Below are 20,547 nucleotides of genomic sequence, written 5' to 3' on the forward strand. Positions count from 1 at the left end.
CCTCTCTGCCTTTCCCTCTCTCTCTTTCTCCTCCTTCCCCCCTCTCTCCCTCTCTCTCTCCCTCTCTCTCTCTCTCCCTTGCTCCTCCTTCCCCCTCCCTCCCTCTCCCTCTCTCTCTCCCTCTTTCTTTCCCTCCCCCCCATCTCTACTTCTCTCTGTAACTCTGTCTTTCAAGTAAATAATAAATAAATAAACTCTTTAAAAAAGAGTTTTGGGGCTGGTGCTGTAGAGTAGTGGGTAAAGCTGCTGCCTGCAATGCCAGCATCCCATATGGGTACCGGTTTGAGTCCCGGCTGCTCGTCTTCCAATCCGGCTCTCTGCTGTGGCCTGGATAAAGCAGCAGAAGATGGCCCAAGTCCTTGGGCCCCCGCACCTGGGTGGGAGACCCAGAAGAAACTCCTGTCTTCTGAGTTCTGATCGGCACAGCTGTCCATTGCAGACATTTGGGGAGTGAACCAGTGGATGGAAGACCTCTCTCTCTCTCTCTGCCTCTGACTCTGCCTCTTGTAGCTCTTTCAAAATAAATAAATCAATCTTAAAAAAAAAAAGGAGTTTCCATTCAGGACCAGCATTGTGGTGTAGTGGGTAAAGTGGCTGCCTGTGACGCTGGCATCCCATATGGGCACTGGTTCATACCTGGCTGCTTCACTTCGAATCCAGCTCCCTGCTGATGCTCCTGGGAAAGCAGCAGCAGATGGCCCAGGTGCTTGGACCCCTGCACCCACACAGGAGTCCTGGATGGAGTTCTGGGCTCCCAGTTTTGGCTTGGTCTAGCCTCGCCATTGGGGCCATCTGGGGAGTGAAGCAGCAGATGGAGGATCTCTTTCTCTCTGTCTCTGTGTCACTCTGCCTTTCCAATAAATAAAACTCTCTCTCTCTCACACACACACACAAAAGCAGGATGTTGTAAGCCTAACCCTTAGCATGCAGGTGTGGGGTGCCCTAAGAGAAAGGTGAAGTTAGGTGGGCATCTCTGGTAGGGGGTAAGCTGGAGGGAGCAAAGGTTGGGGGAGACATCTCGGCTCTCAGGATGGGTCAAGGAAGTGAGGACAGACTGCCAGGAGGAGAGCAGGGCTCCAGTCCAGCAGGGGCCCCTCCGAGGGCTACAGCTGGTGGGAGGCAAGGGCGGGAGCAGCCCTCCAGGAGATCCCTGGCTTTCAGCACACACACCCACCCACCCACCATCTTTCCAGGCTCTGGGGAAGATGGGAGGAGTTAAGAGGAGCCGAGGGTCATCCTGCCCCCGTCTCTGTGTGGGGCTTTGCCTGGGAGACCTCCACCCTCTGTCTTGGATCCCTCAGCCCAGGTGCCCGAGGTTTCCCACATTCTTTACCCAGGTGTTGTTTCTACAACATCGCTAAGGTTCACAAAAACCTGTGGGATGACTTCCGGTGCTTTGCGGGGTGTTCCTGGGGATCCAGCAACAGACCCTCGGCAGCTCCTACCTTCCCTGGGTGACCCTAGGTAAGATCCCCACCTTGGGAAAGGCGTTTTCAGTGAAGGGCCTCAGAAGCAGTTCTTCTCCTACCCCCTTTTTCCTCAAAGATTTATTTATTTGAAAGTCAGAGTTGAGAGAGAGAAAGAGGAGACAGACAGAGACAGAGAGAATCTCCCATCTGCTGTTCACTTCCCAAATGGTTGCATCCAGGCTGAAGCCAGGAGCTCTGTCAAGTCTCCCATGTGGGTGGCAGGGACCCAAGCACTTGGACCATCCTCTGCTGCTGTCCCAGGTGCATTAGCAGGGAGCTGGGTGGGAAATAGAGCAGCCTGGACTTGAACCAACACCCATACGGGATGCTGGTGCCTCAGGAAGTGCCACGGCGCCAGCCCCTTGACAGGCATTTGTTGAGTAACTATTATTAGCCTGTTCCTTTCACATTTGCTTGCAGTCACAGTTCTTACAGCTGGTGCTGCTTGTGGAGTGTGAGACTGACACGTGAGGGCTACGACCATTGTGGAGGCTACAGGTGGCTGGGGGTGGGGGTGGGGGGCAGGTGCTCTTCAGACCAGGTGCTCTAAGACTTAGGGAGGGCGTCAGGTTTGGAAAAGGGGCAGAAAGAGGACAACCCTGACAACTAAGGGGACTAATTTGCCTCCTATGAAGCCGGTTACTCATGCTGTCTCACACAAGCCCTGAACGACGCCTTGAGGTCGATCCTGAAATTATCTCCGTTTTATAGATGGGGAAAATGAGATGCAGAGAGGCAAAGCCACTCGCTCCTGTTCTCTCAGCTACGAGGTAGGTCGGGGCTCTGTCTGACTTACAGGCCGTTTCTCTGATGCTCAGGGCTGCACTGCTTCTGTGCCGGGGCCACCACAGAGATAGAAACACCATTGCCCTGCCCTCATCGCCTCCTCTTACAGAAAATGGGGGAGAGCCCGGGCATTTGCTTGGGAGACCAGGGGCTCCCCTGCCTGCCGTGGAAGGCCTGGCTCAGGAGCCAGGACCCGTCTTTCTTGCAGCACCACAGTCTTGCTCAACCCCCCACTGAGCAATGGGCCTGGCGGGGTTGCCTCACTTGGAGACAGCAGGCCCCAGCCTTCCTGGCTCTCGCCCACTTCCTGTCCTGCGTCTCTGTTGTGGGTCGGTGATTCTCACTCTTCCTGTTGACTTCTCCTTTGTTTCAGCCGGTGCAGCGCAAGCCCTGCGGGCTGCTGCGGATGTGAGCGGCCAAGGCTCCGGGACCCAGGACAAGGTAGCTTGGGATGGTGGGGAGTGGGAGGTGGGGGCTGATTGGACAAGGTCTGGGTCAGGAGAACACTGGCTCGGGAGACATCGGAGGAGGGGACCTGGTGTCTGAGGACCCCATCTGCCTTCGGGATGTGGGTGGTTGGGGGGGTTGTTGGAGGCCAAGGTCAGTCTGTGAAGTTGTTTGTGTCCCTGTGGACAACAGGGGTTTGCTTTGGTGTCTTTCTGATCCTCCTAGGCTTCTGATCACCTTGGCTTGTTTTTTGTGGAGTTGTGGAGGGAGCTCCTTGGGTGGGATGGGTGATGGGGAGCTGGCAGGGCCACTGTTGGTGTGCTGCACGGTGATCTCACAGTGCTGGCTCACAGAGGGGCTTGCGACTGAGCCTTGGCTCCGTGGCTGGCTGGCTTGGTGGCTTGTGGACCAGATACTTCCTTCTGAACCTGGGCTGTCATCAGCAAAGTGGAACACACCTGGTTTCACTGGGTTTTTGTGGTACTGAAGCAGCAAAATGTGAGGGGGTTTTGTAAACTGTAAGAATATATTCTTCAGGGCTCACAGTAACTTTTATTTCATTTTCTAAATGGAAGTATATATATAGATTTTTTCCCTGATAGTTGATAAAAATGGGAACAATACAGTACAGAACTGGGGAATCTCTGTACCCCAAAAATGAAGACTTTGGGATACAGACTTTTAGCCTTACATGAGGAATTATTTTTTAAAGATTTATTTATTTATTTGAAAGGCAGAGTTACAGAGAGGCAGAGGCAGAGAGAGAGAGAGGTCTTCCATCCACTGGTTTGCTCCCCAAATGGCCACAATGGCCAGAGCTGAGCCAATCCAAAGCCAGGAGCCAGGAGCTTCTTCCAGATCTCCATGTGGGTACTGGGACCCAAGGACTTGGGCCATCTTCTACTGCTTTCCCAGACCATAGCAGAGAGCTGGATCGAAGTGGAGCAGCTGGGTTTTGAACTGGCACCCATATGGGATGCTGGCACTGCAGGCAGTGGCTTTATCTGTTATGCCACAGCGCTGGCCCCATTGATACGCTTTTGACTCATTTGTTCAGACTCCCTTAAGAAAAGCCCTATCGGTTCATTTATTTTAAATCCAACGTCTACCTCTGTGAAAGCAACACAGAGCTTGCAATGAAAAACAGCATCTCCACGTCCCACCCCTCCACTTCCAGGCTCTCCCTACCAGAGGCAAATATTTTGAATTTTTTAGTTGCTTTTCTTTCCAAATAAAGTGCTTATGTGGCTATTTCTTTATTTTTCTGTGTTAATCATGATCTATTGGTTTCTTATTGTAAAAGGCAAGGGTATAAAACTCTCACCCTGCCCACATTACTGTCCCCCCATCCTCCTGATATGGCATAACACCAATTTGGTTAAGTCAGTATTTGTGCTTATGTTATATGTGTTTGTTACGCTGTGACTGTATTAAGTTTTCTCGGTGCTATATAAATTATGATGATGACGTTCCCTTTCTTTTGTCTATTTGTTTCCCTGGAGCTGATAGTTGCCTTAGTTTTTATGACACATGTCACTGACTCCTCTCCAAAAGAGCTATTAAATTCCTGTCAATTTGATCTGACACATCAGATAATCTCTCAGCTTCTGTCTTTTTTCTCTTGGAGACATCTCCGTGGGAGCCTCGTCCCATCACGCCAGTCTGGACTAGCTGCCCCCAGTCCTACTGCATACTATTGTCCTGGGACACCCCTAAACATCATCTTAGGAATCAGTTCTCACTCTCTTGCACGAATCCTCTCTTTCAGGTCCTACTTTAAAACTGATTACTTACTCCCTCTCTCTCTCTCTCTCTCTGTGTATGAGAGAGAGAGAGAGAGATAGATTGATTTCCCATCTGCTGGTTCGCTCCCTAAAATGCCTGCATTGGAGAAAACTGGAAGCTGGGCGCTCCATCCAGGTCTCCCACATGGGTGGCAGGGACCCAAGTACTTGAGCCATCACCTGCTGCCTCCCTCCCAGGGTCTACTTTAGCAGACAGCTGGAATTGGGAGCCAGAGCCAGAGCCAGGCATGAAACGCAGGCACTCTAATGCGGGACATGGGGGTCATAACCTGAGGCTTAACCAAAAGAAGCCCACGCCTGTGACCTGGGTTTGTGTCTGCAGAAGTGGGAAGGAGTGTCACCACACGCCTGCAGGTCTGAGATTCCTGCACGAGTTTCATGGTGTCGCGTACCCAGGGACCATTTCTAAGTGGGTTTTGATTGCCATAAGCAATTCTGGGAAAGGTTTTTGAATTATCATTATCTTAATCACTTCCTCATTTTCTGTATTTCTTTCTGGAAATCCTATTATTTGGATGTTGGACTTTTTTAGGTTTCTCCTCTCATTTTCTTGCTTTTAATCTCCTGTTTGGGAGATCTGTCTTTTGTTCTATTTTTGGGGGAGATTTTTCTCAATTTTGTAGTCATTTTTATTTGAACTCTCACATTTAAAAACCAGCTTTTGTCCTCATTTCTTTTCTCATAGTTCCATATTTGTGTTTCATGATATAATATCTTTGTTTGCTTCTCTGAAACATTTTAAAAAGATTCATGTATTTATTTGAAAGGCAGAATGGCAGAGACAGTGAGAGAAAGAGAATGCTCTTTCATCTGCTAGTTCACTCCCCAGATGCCTGCAACAGCCATGGGCGTGACAGGCTGAGGCCAGGAGCCAGGAACTCCATCCTGGTTTCCCATGTGTGTGGCAGGGGCACCAGTACTGCTGCTGTTCCAGGTGTGTTAGCAGGAAGCTGGATGGGAGGCAGAGCAGCCAGGGCTGGAACTGGTGCTCCAGTATGGAATGCCATTGTCTTAGGTGGTGACCTGACCTGCTAGGTCAGGTCATGACGTCATGATGACAGCCCCTGAAAATATTTATTAAGCTCCCCCCACCCCTCTTAATTTTGCTTTGTATCTTAGTTTTGCACTGTGTCTTTTTTTTAAATTTAATTTAATTTATTTGAAAGGCAGAGTTACAGAGAGACAGAGGCAGTGAGAGAAAGTTCTTCCATCTGCTGGTTCATTCCCCAAATGGTTACAGTGGCCAGGGCTGTGCCAGGTGGAAGCCAGGAGCCAGGAGCTTCTTCTGGGTCTCCCACAATGGGTGGCAGGTGGCACTTTGGCCATCCTCTGCTGCTTTCCCAGGTACATTAGCAGGGAGCGGGATCAGAAGTGGAGCAGCAGGGACTTGAACTTGTGTTGCAGGCAGTAGCTTAACCTGTTGGCCCCAGCGCCGTCCCAACCGTTCCCTCCCACCCCTGCCTCGCCGTGTTGTAGCATTGCTCTCAGATTTCTTCTGTCTTTTTTGTCCGATATTTTTGACGTTGGAGGCTTTTCCAGTGTTTGGTGATTCCTTGTGGAATGTGCACTCTTATGACCAAGGAGCTCGAGGCTGATGAGAGGTGGCGTGTGTGTGTGGAGGGGCCTTGTTGGTAGTCGGGACTCTGTGTAGGGTGATGAAATGGGGGCACCACCTGGGAGGGACTCCCTAATCTCCAGCATGAAGGAGACAAGCGAGGCTGCTGGTGCTGGGCAGCCATCAGGTGAAGGGAGCCGGGGTCTCGGCATTGCTTAGGTACCTTTGAAGACTGTCCCTCTCTTCCATCCTCTTTCCCTTCATAGCACAGCCACTGAACCCTGTCCTCGGTTGTGTCCTTCCTACCTCTGCCTACCCCTGTCTGGAACTTCTCTGGTTTAGTTTCTCCAGAAAACATCCTCAACCTCCTCCTCCTACAGGGGTGGGAGAGAGGCAGATGCCTGGGCTGGGCTGTGGACCTGGGTCTGAACGCCTGTGCAGGCACACAGAGCTCTCCACATTCCCTCTAGAGGGTCTAGCCCTGTTGCACCTGCTTTCTGAAGCAGCGGCACCTCCATTTCTTGGGCATTTTTGGAGTTCAGAGGTGTAGGGTTGCTTGTTCCCAGTGGGTACTGAGTTTCCAGTCTTCTCTGCTCTATGACATCAGCTCCTGCTCATCAACCAGCTTCCAAGATTTCATTGACATCTTTCGTCCTTCCTGCTGTACTGTGTCCTTGTGGATTTATATGACAGAGAGGGAGGGAGGGAGGAAAAGCGGGTGAGAGAGAAAGAGAGAGAGATCCTCTATTTGCTGATTCATTTCACTCCCCAAATATTTTGCTACAGCCAGAGCTAGGCCAGGCCAAAGCCAGGAGTCAAGGATTCCATACGGGTCTCCCATGTGGGTGGCAGGGACACAAGTATTTGGGCCATCTTCTGCTGCCTTCCCAGGCACGTTAGCAGGGAGCTGGATCGGAAGCAGAGAAGCCAGGACTCAAAGTGGCACTCTGATAATGAGATGTAGGCCTCCCAAGTGGCAACTTAACCTGCTGCACCACAACACCCGCCCCAAGTTCCCCTTTCTTTAAAAAATGACTTTTTGAGAGAGTGAGCTCCCATCTGTTGGTTCACTGTTGCAAATGCCTGCAACAGTCAGGGGTGGGCTGGGCCAGGCTGAAGTCTGGAGCCTGGAACTGGGTGCGGGTCTCCCACATGGGTGGGAGGGGGTCCAACCATTGAGCCATCACCCCTGCCTCTCAGGGGTGCACATTAGCAGGAAGCTGGAGTCAGGAGCAGAGCCAGGATGTGAGTGTTTCAACTGACAACTTCATTGCCAGGTCGAAGGACGCCCTGGAATGTTCCCCCACATCTGCTTAACAATCTCTTTTTGGGGAGTGGGGGAAGGGTAAAGGTAAACTTTAATCCGTTTCTAGTTAAACTGTCACTACCTGCACATGAATGAGTGCCGACTCGCTCGCGTGCTCTCTCTCTCTCTCTCAGAGATTTCCTGGCACTTTCTAGCACTTTCCTTGTTTCTTCCTGGGTTGGAAGAAGCGACCGAGAAGCATCGCCCTGGGACTCTCACTGGGTACCTGCACAGCTGGGCCTTCAGAGTGAACATGACGAGGGGCAAACATCAAGGAAGGAAAAGAAAAATCCAGACAGGCAGACGTCTGAAAGGCTCACCTGAGAACCAGGAGTTGAAACAGAAGTGAGAGGTTGGTGTGAGAGATGAGGGTCTGAGCTCTGTCCCCAAGCTGGGCTTGGCCAGGGTGCTCTGACCCTCATTCCCCCGCCTCCGTCAGGCGGGCAGTGTCCACATTCTCTCTGAGTTTTCACAAGTACCTACTTTGTCCTATGAGCTGTGTGATCCTGGACAAGCTGCTTACTGTCTCTGAGTCCAGGTTCCTCACGCATACACTAATAGCTACTTCTAGGCTGGGTGTGAGTGGGTGTTTGCGAAGCACTTATCCCAGAGCTTGGCCACACTAAGGACCCAATAAACGCCAGCTATGTGTGTTGCATGCCAGTCGTTACATAAGAGGAAGGTCATTATGTCACCCACACTCTGTGTGTGGAAAGGAACTCTGTCTTCCCAAAAGTGGTTTCAGAGTTCAAGCTGTGGCTGGGACAGATGCCAGAGAGCAGAGGACAAAGTCACCGCTGGCCACCGACCTCCGTTTTCAGCTCTTTCTTCCCTGGGGCCTGGACGCTGTCCAGCAAGGGGAGGTCAAGTCAGCAGGCCACTGTTTAACACGGATCAGTCAGATGCACAAATATTGGTCCAAAGGGAAGCAGTAGGAAACCCCACATCCAGACACAACACGGGGCCCAGGGAAGCCCTGAGTGTGGCAGGAGGGGAACTGAGCGCCAGGCCGTGTGAGTCATCCGTGCTGGGGCTGCTCTGTAGAAAGGGGTGGCGTGTGTCAAGCTGTGACTCAGGAGCACTGTGACGGGCGGGCGGAGGGACCTGTGGGTGTGGCTGGAGTCTTGTTCTTTGCTTGTGTGCTTTCTTGGACAAATCAATTCTATTTTTGTTCCTCCAACAGAGGGTCTGTGCACTGCTGGTGGCCTGCCAAGGGGTGTGAGGTGGTACAGAGAGGAGCATTTAGAATTTGAATAGTAATGTATTTATTGTATGGAATATTAGGGAAAACAGGACTGGCTATCAATTCCATGATTTCATAGATATGATTAAGGTGGGGGCTAACACAGGTTTTAAGTTCATCTTCTTTATTGAAGTTTATTTATTTATTATTGATTTGAAGGCAGAGTAACAGACAGGGACAGAGACAGAGAGGTCTTCCATCCACTGGTTTACTCCCCAAATGTCCACAAAAGCCAGGATTAGGCCAGGCCAAACCAGGAGCCTGGAACTCCATCCCAGTCTCTCACATGGATGGCAGAGGCCCAAGCACTTGGGCCATCCTCTGCTGCTTTCCCAGGCGCATTAGCAGGGAGCTGGATTGGAAGCCGAGTTGGAACTCCATGCCAGGCATGCTGGATGCCGGTGCCCCAAGGGACAGCTTAACCACGGTGCCACTACACTTGCCCCTCAGTTCATCTTTAAAAGGAAGAGGTCATTCAAAGGCAAATTCAAAGTTGGTATGCAGAAATGAAAACTACTGGGGAGGTGGCAAAACTGAATATTGATGTGGTAGGCAGAGTAAGAGCCCTCCCCCAAGATGTCCACACCCCAGTCCCCAGAGCCGGTGCGTGTGTTACCCTTAGGTAGCAGAAGGGATTCTGCACCTGTGGTGAAGTCAGGAGTTTTGAGATAGGGAGAGTTTTCTGGATTATCTGGTCCAGTGTGATCTAGAGGTTCTGCTAAGAGAGAAGCCAGAGGCTCAGAAGCAGGGAAGGCAACGTGGGGATGGAAGCAGCCATCGGAGGGAGCACAGCACCTGAGCCGAGGTGCACCTGTAGCCTCTAGAAGCCAGAAGAAGCAGGGAACTGATTGATCCTCCCCTGGAGTCCTCAGAAGGTCCCAGCTGTGCCGAGACCTTGACTTTAACTTCATCAATCTCATGTTGGACTTCTGCCTTGCAGAGGTGTGAGAGGATGAATGTGTACTGTTTTAAACCTCCAAGTTGGTGGTGATTTGTGAAAGCAGCAGGTGCACTTGAAGTGGCTCCTTCTGCAAGTCCAGCAGTTCCCCCAGGCAGAGAAAGGAACATTGGTGTGGAGAGGATAATTCTTGGTCGCTCAGCCTCACGACCCTAGGAGAGGGCTGACCCTGCCTTCACAGCCCAGGGAGTGGCAGGGCTCTGGGCCCCACAGGAGGGTGGTTGGCCAGGAGACAGACTGGGCCCTGACTCATGGGCACCATCAACAGTGTCATCTGGTTCAACCAGCTCATTTCACAGATGCAGAAACTGAGGCTGGCAGACAGGAAGTAGCTGGAGCAAAATTGCCTGTGCTGGGGCTGAGTTGGCCAAGATTAATAAATGCTTGATCTCCTAAGGCGGTGGGAGGGGGCAGCACCAGGCGGTGGCGTGGCTGGGTTCTCACACCAGGGTGGGGAGCCCTGGGAAGGGGTGGGACCTGTTCCATTGGCTGGGGGCGGAGGGTGGCTCTAACCATCCTTTGATCACCTTCTCTCTGTGTCTGGGCCTCTTCCTTCCACACAACTTCCCTTAATATTTTTTTATCAGGGTATTCATAGCCTTCCTGCTAGCACATGAGCCTTAGGAAGCCGTTGAAACAGCAGAAGCTTGGAGAGGGATCCCCCCACCCCCGCACCTCCCCCCAACATTATTCTGGCTCTAGCACTTAAGTCCACGTCTTTTCTGCTGGCCTCACTCCCCTCCAGAGGGACGCTTATGATCTTTCCATAAAAGAGCCATTTCTACTGCGATGGACGTGACACCTGCGATGCTTCATTCTTGCAATTCAGCATTGCCAAGTCAGAACTGGCCTGTGACCTGGGCCTACCTGAATTAAGCCCAGCTTCCTAATTTTGAGCAGAAAATGGTAAAAAAATTGGAGTGAAAGTTTGTCTGAGATCCCATAGTCGTTCAATTTACCACGTTACCTTGTAAGCGTCGGTGGTTGGGCTCGGTTTTCCTCTTATTTGGACAACAGTCACCAAACAGGTGATCAGAGAGAAGCGGCTCTTCCACTCCCCCATCAGCTCCTGCTGGCGTCCCAGGCAGCTCTGCCATTCACAGCCCCAGATATCGTTGTATCATCAGCTCAACGGCCTTTGAGAGGTCTGAAGTTGAAAAAATTGCAGGGGGGCCAGCACTGTGGTGCAGTGGGTTAAACCGTGCCTGTGGCACTGGCATTTCATGAGGGCACCAACTCAAGTCCCAGCTGCTTCATTTCCAATCCAGCTCCTTGCTGATGCACCTGGAAAGGCAGGGGAAGATGGCCCAAGTGCTTGGGCCCCTGCACCCACATGGGAGACCTGGACCTGGCTTCAGCCTGGCCTAGCCTCAGCTGTTTCTGCCATTTGGAGAATGATCACCAGATGGAAGACCTCTCTCTCTCTAACTCTGCCTTTCAAATAAATACAATAAATCTTGAAAAGAAAACATTGCAGATTGGGAATCTGTGGGTAGAACTATCACGTGTGTTCACAGGAGTTGTCACATGCCATCAGGTTGGGCTGCCTGGGGCATCATGGCAGGATTGCCTTCCCATGACCTGTGCCACAGACCTGGGGACTGCCACTGAAGCTTTTTCTTAATAGAAAGCTTTTATTTAATAAATATAAATTTCATAGATACAACTTTTGGATTATAGTGGTTCTTCATCCCATACCCGCCCTCCCACCCCCAAACCGTCCCACCTCCTACTCCCTCTCCCATCCCATTCTTCATTAAGATTAATTTTCAATTATATACAGAAGACCAACTCTATACTAAGTACAGATTTCAACAGTTTGCACCCATGCAGACACACATAGTATAAAGTACTGTTTGAAGACTAATTTTGCCGTTAATTCTTATAGTACAACTCATTAAGGATAGAGGTCCTACATGGGGATCAAGTGCACAGTGACTCCCATTGTTGATTTAATAATTGACACTCTTATTTATGATGTCAGTGATCACCTGAGGCTCTTGTCATGAGCTATGGAAGTCTCTTGAGTCCTCAAACTCTGACCTTATTTAGACAAAGCCATAAGCAAAGTGGAAATTCTCTCCTCCCTTCAGAGAAAGGTACCTCCTTCTTTGATGGCCCCTTCTTTCTACCAGGGTCTCATTCACAGAGATCTTTCATGTAGGTCATTTTTTGCCACAGTGTCTTGGCTTTCCATGCCTGAAATGCTCTCATGGGCTTTTTAGCCAGATCTGTCTTAAGGGCTGATTCTGAGGCCAGAGTGCTGTATAGGGCATTTGCCATTCTGTGAGTCTGCTGTGTGGCCTGTTTCCCATGTTGGATCATTCTCTCCTTTTTAACTCTATCAATTATTATTAGCAGATACTTGGTCTTATTTATGTGATCCCTTAGACACTTAATCCTATCTTTATGATCAGTTATGAACTTAAACTGATCACTTTAACTAGTAAGATGGCATTGGAACCTACCAACTTAATGGGATTTGGAGTCCCATGGCAAGTTTTTAGCTTTCCCCTTAGGGGTATGTCCGAGGGAACGTGTGTGGAACTGCACATCTCCTCCCTCTCTTATTCCCACTCTTATTTTTAGCAGGGATCAATTTTCAAATGGATTTAAACACCTAAGAATAATTCTGTCTTAAGAGTTCAACCAATGGTATTAAGTAGAACAAGAAAATACTAAAAAGAATAAAATAGTAAGCTGTTCCTCGACAGTCAGGACAAGGGCCGAGCAAGTCACTGCTTCTCACAGTGTCAGTTTCTTTTTTTTTTTTTTTTTTTTTTTGACAGGCAGAGTGGACAGTGAGAGAGAGACAGAGAGAGAAAGGTCTTCCTTTGCCGTTGGTTCACCCTCCAATGGCCGCCGCTGCAGCCGGCGCACCGCGCTGATCCTGGCAGGAGCCAGGAGCCAGGTGCTTTTCCTGGTCTCCCATGGGGTGCAGGGCCCAAGCACCTGGGCCATCCTCCACTGCACTCCCTGGCCATAGCAGAGAGCTGGCCTGGAAGAGGGGCAACCGGGACAGAATCCGGCGCCCCAACCGGGACTAGAACCCGGTGTGCCGGCGCCGCAAGGCGGAGGATTAGCCTATTGAGCCACGGCGCCGGCTCTCACAGTGTCAGTTTCACTTCTACAGGTTTCCTTTTAGGTGCTCAGTTGTCACAGATCAGGGAGAACATATGATATTTGTCCCTTTGGGACTGGCTTATTTCACTCATCATGATGTTTTCCAGATTCCTCCATTTTGTTGCAAATAACTGGATTTCATTTTTTTTTACAGCTGTGTAGTATTCCATAGAGTACATATCCCATAATTTCTTTATATAGTCTTCCATTGATGGATACCTTCTTATTTTTTAAAACTTAAGACAATTATACATTAAAAATATTTTTGGTAGAAATATTTAAAAAAAGGGGGGGAGTGGGCATTGTGGCACAGTAAGCTATGCTGCTGCCTGGGATGCTGGCATCCTTTGTCAGAGTGCTTGTTCGAGTCTTGGGTGCTCTACTTCTGATCCAGCTCCCTACTAACGTGCCTGGGAAGGCAGTGGAGGCTGATGGCCCAACCTGAGCCCCTGCTACCCACGTGGGAGACCTGATGGAGTTCTGGAATACTGACTTTGACCTGTCCCAGCCTTGGCTGTTGCAGCCATTTGGGGAGTGAACCAATGGATAGAAGATCTCTTTCTCTGTCTCTTTCCCTCTTCCTCTCTATCACTCTGCTGTCGCTCCCCCTCTTCGTAGAGGAGCGACACAAGACCCTGCCTAGGCTTCATATCCGAGTCACGGCACCATTATGTCGCTCCCCGTCTTCGTGGAGGAACGACACAGGACCCTGCGTTGTTCTTTTGTCTGCTCGGCCCTCCCCGGGTTTGCTGCTGGTCCTTCCCGGGTTGGCTACCATCCCTTCCACCTCCGTGGAAGGGCGGTTCCCCCTGCCACATTCCCCACTTCCGCGGGGGAGCGGCACACTGCCGGCCGGCTCTCTCGGGGGCTGCACAGGTGTTCCTTCAGGTAGATGTTCCCCTTAGATGTTCCTGGTGCATGCTGTCTCTCTCCTCCTTTATAGTCCTCTTCCACCAATCCGTGCTCTGATACCCACACGCCGAGCGCGCCGCTCTCCTCCAATCAGGAGCGGCTCTTGCAGCTTATCAAGTTGGTAAGGGGCAGCTGGGTAGAAGCTGTACGCTCCTCTCCCAGCGCCACATTGTGGGAGAGCAGATGCATAGAATAAGTCTTAATTCCAGTAACTTAGTCTAGTCCGAGTTGCTCCCAGTTGCTCCCCACACTCTGCCTTTCAAATAAATAAATAAATCTAAATAAAATAATAAATCAACAAAGGAAAGACAGGTGTGTGTGTGAGTGTGTGTGTGTGTGTGTGTGTGTGAGAGAGAGAGAGAGAGAGAGAAGGAATGAGTCTGATTTCCCAAGGATGAGCACTGTTTAGCATCATTTTGGTGACTATATTTCCAGAATCATTTTCTAATGTATGATGTACGTATATTCTTTTTTTTTTTTAAAGATTTATTTATTTACTTGAAAGTCAGAGTTACACATAAGGAGGAGAGGTGGGGGTGGTGGGTGTTCCTCCATCCCATCTGCTGGTTCACTCCCTAGTTGGCCGCAATGGCTGGAGCTGCACTGATCTGAAACCAGGAGCCAGGAGCTTCTTCCGGGTCTCCCATGTGGTTACAGGGGCCCAAGGATCCTACTGCTTTCCCGGGCTTAGCAGAGAGCTGGATTGGAAGTGGAGCAGCCGGATCTCGAACCGGTGCCCATATGGGATGCCAGCGCTTTAGGCCAGGGCTTTAACCCACTGCGCCACAGTGCCGGCCCCCAGAGTCCAATGTTTTAAAATCTCATAAATGTGTTAGATGGAGGCCGGCACCGCGGCTCAATAGGCTAATCCTCCGCCTAGTGGCGCCGGCACACCGGGTTCTAGTCCCTGTTGGGGCCCCAGATTCTGTCCCGGTTGCCCCTCTTCCAGGCCAGCTCTCTGCTGTGGCCAGGGAGTGCAGTGGAGGATGGCCCAAGTGCTTGGGCCCTGCACCCCATGGGAAACCAGGAGAAGCACCTGGCTCCTGCCATCGGATCAGCACGGTGCGCCGGCCGCGGCAGCCATTGGAGGGTGAACCAATGGTAAAGGAAGACCTTTCTCTCTCTCTCTCTCTCTCTCTCTCTCTCGCTGTCCACTCTGCCTGTCAAAAATTTTTAAAAAAATGTGTTAGATGGAATTTTGAAATCTCTTTGTAGTTTTTTTTTAAAGATTTATTTACTTATTGGAAAGGCAAAGTTTACAGAGGGAGAGAGAGAAAGAGAGAGAGAGAGAGAGAGAGAGAGAGAGAGAGAGAGAGAGAGAGGTTTTCCATCCACTGGTTCATTTCCCAAATGACTGCAATGGCCAGAGCTGGGCCTGTCTGAAGCCAGGAGCTTCATCCAGGTCTCCCATGTGGGTGGCAGGGATCCACACACTTGGGCCATCTTCCACTACTTTCCTAGGTGCATCAGCAAGGAGCTGAATGGGAAGAGGAGCAGCCAGGTCTCCACTAGTGCCCATATGGGATGATGGCACTGCAGGTGGTAGCTTTACCTGCTGTGCCACAGTGCCAGGCCCAGGGCTTAACTTCTTTTAGTGGCTCTAGCCCAGAACCTAGAACTGTGCCAGGCACCAGATAAACATTTGTTGAGCAGTTGAATACAAAATCTTTTGGTACTGGTGATTTTGCTCCTTGTTTACCTGGTAATGGGGATTTGCGGCTGCAGTTGCCTGATGCAACCATCTCAGGGTGGGAGGAAACACTCTGTCTCTCTCCAGCCCTGTCATTTCGTTAGCCTGGATCGGGAGCAGGTAAGCTCGGTGCCGCCTCCCTGTGTAGGAGTGTGTGAGCAGATCTCTCTCTCTCTCTTTTTTTTCTCTCTCCAGGGATAGTCACACTGTTTATGTAGGTGTGATGTCAACAGCTCCTGGGGTTGCCAGGTGTTACCCACATTAGCAATGAACAGTGTCATGCCATCCTCTTCTGGGGAGGCAGCTGCCACTCTGGGCTGTAGGCAGTGATGTCAAGGGGCTGGAGTGGGAGCCGAGGCTGTCGGTGAAGACCAAAGCTTGGGCGAGTGGAAGCTGAGGTTCCAGATCAGCAGGAAGTCTGCCATTCAGGTAGGTTGCTGGGGAAGAAGGCAGAACAAGCTCTGGGAGGTTCACTGGGGCACACCAGGGGATGAAAGGCTGGGCAGGAACTCGCCAGCTCTCTTCTATGCCCTGGATGAGGAAGAGGTCTCTCTCCTTCCAGGTCCCAGGAACTAGGGCAGGACCGGGAGGGGAAGGCATTTTGCAGCCCCAGTCTGCATTGTCCTTATTTTTCCCTCTGAGAGGCACTGTCCAGCAGGTTCCACCTGGAGGCCTGCAGAGGGTGAAGCTGTCTCCTGAGAAAGGGTTCAAGGGCCAGCAGCAGGTGCGTTCTCAGACAGACACATGACAAGGGGAGGCAGCAGAAGGAGCCTTGGAACCCAAAACCCCACAGGAAAATTCGTCTGCACCGGATCCTGGCTTTCTGCAGTGTGAAAGTCGGGGACAGATTCTGGTGGAAGGGTGGGGGTGTGGGAGTTTGAGCTGCTCTGGGCAGTGGTGAGTGCTGTTCGTTCCAGAAGCTGCTGATGGATGGGTGCTTTTTACATCAGTTGAGATGTCACTTGGGACGCCTGCCTCTATGTTGAAGTGCCTGAGTTCAAGCCCTGATTCCACTTCTGATTCCGACTTCCCAAAAACACGCACTCTGTTTGGGCGGTTCAATTAGCTGGGTCCCTGCTACCTCTGTGGGAGACCTGGATTGAGTTCCTGGCTCCTGGCTTCGGCCTGGCCCAGTCCTGGCTGTTGTGGGGATTTGGACAGTAAACAGTTCTTTCTCTGTCTCTCTGCCTTTCAAATGAATTTTTAAAAATGTTACTGAAGACATAATAATGAAAACAAATAGAGCTTTCTTTTCCATCAAGGTGGTACAGGAAAGGTGCAAGCTGTGCTGTTCATGGTTTTCTGGGGCAAGGGTCAGGGAAGTGGGCATTTTTTTTTTTAAAAGGAGTTACGTATTTATTTATTTGAAAGGCAGAGCAAGAGATAGAGATAGGGATAGAGGGACAAATACAGATAGACAATGACATAGAGATAGAGACAGAGACGGAGATAGAGAAAGAGATAGAGTGGAAACTCTTTCATCACTCTCCAGCTAGCTGAAACAGGAGGTCAGGCTGAAGCCAGGAGCCAGGAGTTCCGCCTGGTCTTCCAGGTGGGTAGCAAGGTCTCAAGTACTTGGGCCATCATCCTCTGCCTTCCCAGGTGCATCCACAGGGAGCTGGATTGAAACTGGAGCAGCCAGAACTCTATCTGGCACTCTGATATGAGGTGCTGGCATCACAATTGGCAATTCAACCTTCTGCATCCAAGTGCTGGCTCAGAAGTGGGCATTTTTAAATGAAACACGCCCTTGTTGCCATTCGCAATCTTGGAAGGTTACATTTATCAGCTGGTAAGTTTACCAGGCTCTACTATTCTGTAGACCACTCAGCAAGTAATCCATCAAACCAATATTTATTGAGTGACCACTGTATGCCAGTAAGACACAGTTTTCTACTTCAGTCATCTCTCTCTCTGTGTGTGTGCATATATATATATATATTTATATATATATATTCTTATTTAATTTCATGGATTGGTTGTATTTTATCTAGCAGCCCTTTATTTATTTATCCTTGAGAGGCAGAGATGGGGGCAGGCAGGATTGTATCCACTGTTTCATTCCTCAAATGCCTGCAATGAGGGAGTGGGTAAGGGAGTGGGGCCAGAGTCAGGAGCCAGGAACTCGATCTAGGCCTCCCAAGTGCCCATCACCACTGCCACCTAGGGTCTGCATCGGCAGGAGGCTGGAGCCGGGAGCTGAGGCCAGGAATGGAATCCAGGTACTCTGACATGGGCCTCTTAACTGTGAGGCCTCACACTCACGCCCTCAGCAGCCCTATATGTCAAGGGCCTGGATAACTGAGCACCAAGTCCATTGTCTCTCAGCGTGCTCCCTCGTCACTCCCACTCCTTACCTTCTGACCGGGTTATTGCTTTTTTTTAAAATAGTACTTGTCTTGACCTGACAAATAAATGTGTCTATTTGCTTTCTGTCCGTTGTTGCTATTAGCATACAAGTTCTGCAGAGGGTATTTTTAAAAGCTGTGGCTGAATTCCCATGGCTCAGAATGAAGCTTCGCCCCCAGCAGGCGCGAAACTCAGACCTGATGTGTAAAAGGCTTTCCTTTCTCCATGAGAACACGTCTCCCTTCAAGGCTGTAAATATTAATGACTGTTATTACTATTACTATTTTTAAGATGTTTGTTTATTTGTGAGGCAGAGAGAAAGAGAGCCAACTCCCATCCACTGGTTCATTCCCCAAATGCCTGCCATGGCTGAGGCTGGGCCAAGGCTAGGGCTGAGGTGGAAGCTGGAAATTCAATCCAGATCTCCCATGTGGGGCCAGGAACCCAACTACTCGAGTCATCACTGTTATTTTCCAATAAGCAGGAAGCTGGAGCCAGGAGCCAGAGCTGGGTATCCCACCCAGGTACTCTAAGGCCACATAGGTGCCTTGACCAGTGTCTTCACTGCCACGTCACATGCCCACCCCATTACTATTATTTTTTTAAACATATGTTTACTGATTTTAAAGGCAGAGCATCAAAGAGAAAGGGAGAAACAGAGGGAGAGAGGGAGAGAGAATCATCTATCCACTGATTCACTCTCCAAATGGCCACACAGCCAGGTCTGGGCCAGCTGAAGGCAGGAGCCAAGATCTTCATCTGGCCTCCCACATGGATGGCAGGTGTCCAGGTACATCCATTGCTTTCCCAGGCACATTAGCAGGAAGGTGGCCTGGAAATGGAGTAGCCAGGACTTGAACCGGGATGGTGATACGGAATGCTGGTATTTTAAGTGGTGGCTTAATGTGTTGCACCACAACACCAGCCTCTACAACTATTGTTTAAATTACAAAAGGCTAAAGAAAAAGCATAATTGCCTATAATGTAAATTCCAGTCCCTTTGTAACCTGGCATCCCCTAAAATTGGTCTTTCATAACAGTGAAAATTTCCTCTATCCATGGAGTTTTTTCTATTCCAGATTTAGGGCATTTTCCAGAAAGTTCTGTAAGTCTTACATTTGGGGTTATAGTCACCAAGCCAATGATTCATCCTTTCAGTTTTATTGAAGTCTATTGAGTGCTAAGTAAGTGTCATGCCTGTTTGGGGAGTGGGGCGGGGAAGATATTAGGACAATCAGCATTTCCCTGGGCTCAATGGGTTTTTGTTCCTGGGGGGAGATGGCACAACTATGTGACTAAAAGGCCTTGTTCAGTAAATCTGTGAGGAGGAAGCATTGAGTGAGACTTGAACAGGCAGAGGGGAGGAGCCGGGCTGGCAAAGCCCAGGGAGCAGCTGTCAGGCCCAGAGAGAGCAAGGGAACTGTCCACCTGGGGGACAGAGTGCAGAGTTCTGGATTGGTGAGCTGCAGGATGCAGCGTGTAGAAGTTAGTTGGAGTTGCTTTGGAAGGGCCTTGATTTCCAGAATGCATGGTTTGCACTTTATCACCTAGCTAACAAGAGGCCAAGACAAGTTTTGGAGCCAGGGATGCTCTGTACATAGTGGGATTTTATTTTATTCATTAAAAATTTTATTTATTTGAAAGAGTTAGAGAGAGAGGGAGAGACAGAGGTCTTCCATCTGCTGGTTCACTCCCAGATGGCTACCAGGGCTAGGATAGGCTAAAGTCAGGAACCAGGAGCTTCTTCTGGATCTCCCACTCGGGTGGTAGGGGGCCCAAGCACTTGGACCATCTTCTGCCACTTTTCCCAGATACATTAGCAGGGAGCTGGATCAAAAGCAGTGCAAGGGTCAGAGCTGTGGTTTGGTGGGCTAGGCCTCTGCCTGCGGTGCCAGCATCCCATAAGGGTGCTGGTTTGAGTCCCGGCTGCTCCTCTTCTGATTCAGCTCTCTGCTCTGGCCTGGGAAACCAGCAGAAGATGGCTCAAGTGCTTGGGTCCCTGTACCCACGTGGGAGACCTCTAAGAAGCTCCTGGCTTCAGATTGGCTCAACTCTGGCTGTTGTGGCCATTTGGGGAGTGAACCAGCAGATGGAAGACTTCTCTCTGCCTCTCTGTGTCTGTAACTACCTCTCAAATAAATAAATAAATAAAATATAAATAAGTAGTGCAGCCAGGACATGAATCGGTGCCCACGTGAGATGCTGGTGTCGCAGGCAGTGGCTTTACCCCCTGTGCCACAACACCAACTCCCCAAGTCTTTGATTTTGAGATGTCTTGTTCATCTAATTCAGTAGAGTTAACTAGGCCCCACTGCACAGAATTTCCACAGTGGGCCTGTGTGCACTGCATCCTTCTTGTGAGTGTGTGTTGTGGCCCAGTTCCAGCAAGCTCACGGCAGCTGGTCAACCTCAGCCCTTTCCAAGATGGGACCTGTTCCCTTTTCCTGCATCTCAGAGTTTTTGGCAGGGAAGATGTTAGGATGTTCAAGCACGCTTTCAGGAACTGTAACACTGACCCTACCCATCTTTTAAAAAAGTTTTATTTATTTGAAAGACAGCCAGGTAGACACAGGTATCTTCTATCTGCTGGTCCACCACAGATAGCTACCTTGGCCAGGGCTGGGCCAGACCAAAGCCAGGAGCCTGGCACTCCATGTGGATCTCCTGTGACAAGCACCCAAGTACTTGAGCCATTATTTTCCATGGCTTTCCCAGGTGCATTAGCTCAGAGCTGGACAGGAAGTAGAGTAGCCAGGACTTGAACTGGTACTTTGATAGGGGATGCCAGCATTGCAAGCAGCTGCTTAATTCGCTGCACCACAATGCCAGCCCCACATTGACACCCCCTACACACACACACACACACACACACACATACACATACACACACTTTGGCTCATTCCA

At 50.2% G+C, this 20,547-nt stretch overlaps 1 protein-coding gene across 10 annotated transcripts in view; it reads left to right on the forward strand.

Annotated features, from left to right (window-relative positions):
• The first annotated feature begins 1,894 nt into the window (after window positions 1–1,894).
• Window positions 1,895–20,547, forward strand: part of NDEL1 (nudE neurodevelopment protein 1 like 1) — a 56,682-nt gene continuing 38,029 nt past the window's right edge. For 4 of the 10 annotated variants that reach the window (XM_070059901.2, XM_070059898.2, XM_089316579.1 and 1 more), the window contains exon 1: window positions 2,503–2,696. The gene's annotated coding sequence lies outside the window, so the exon portion shown is untranslated. Of the gene's footprint in view, window positions 2,240–2,502; window positions 2,697–15,489; window positions 15,724–20,547 lie in introns of those variants that run through there. The other 6 variants (XM_089316583.1, XM_089316588.1, XM_089316586.1 and 3 more) reach the window with 6 other exon arrangements.

Source organism: Oryctolagus cuniculus, chromosome 17 (genome assembly GCF_051225735.1).
Source record: "Oryctolagus cuniculus isolate XC-2025 breed Fujian yellow rabbit chromosome 17, ASM5122573v1, whole genome shotgun sequence".
Taxonomy (NCBI): Eukaryota; Metazoa; Chordata; class Mammalia; order Lagomorpha; family Leporidae; genus Oryctolagus; species Oryctolagus cuniculus.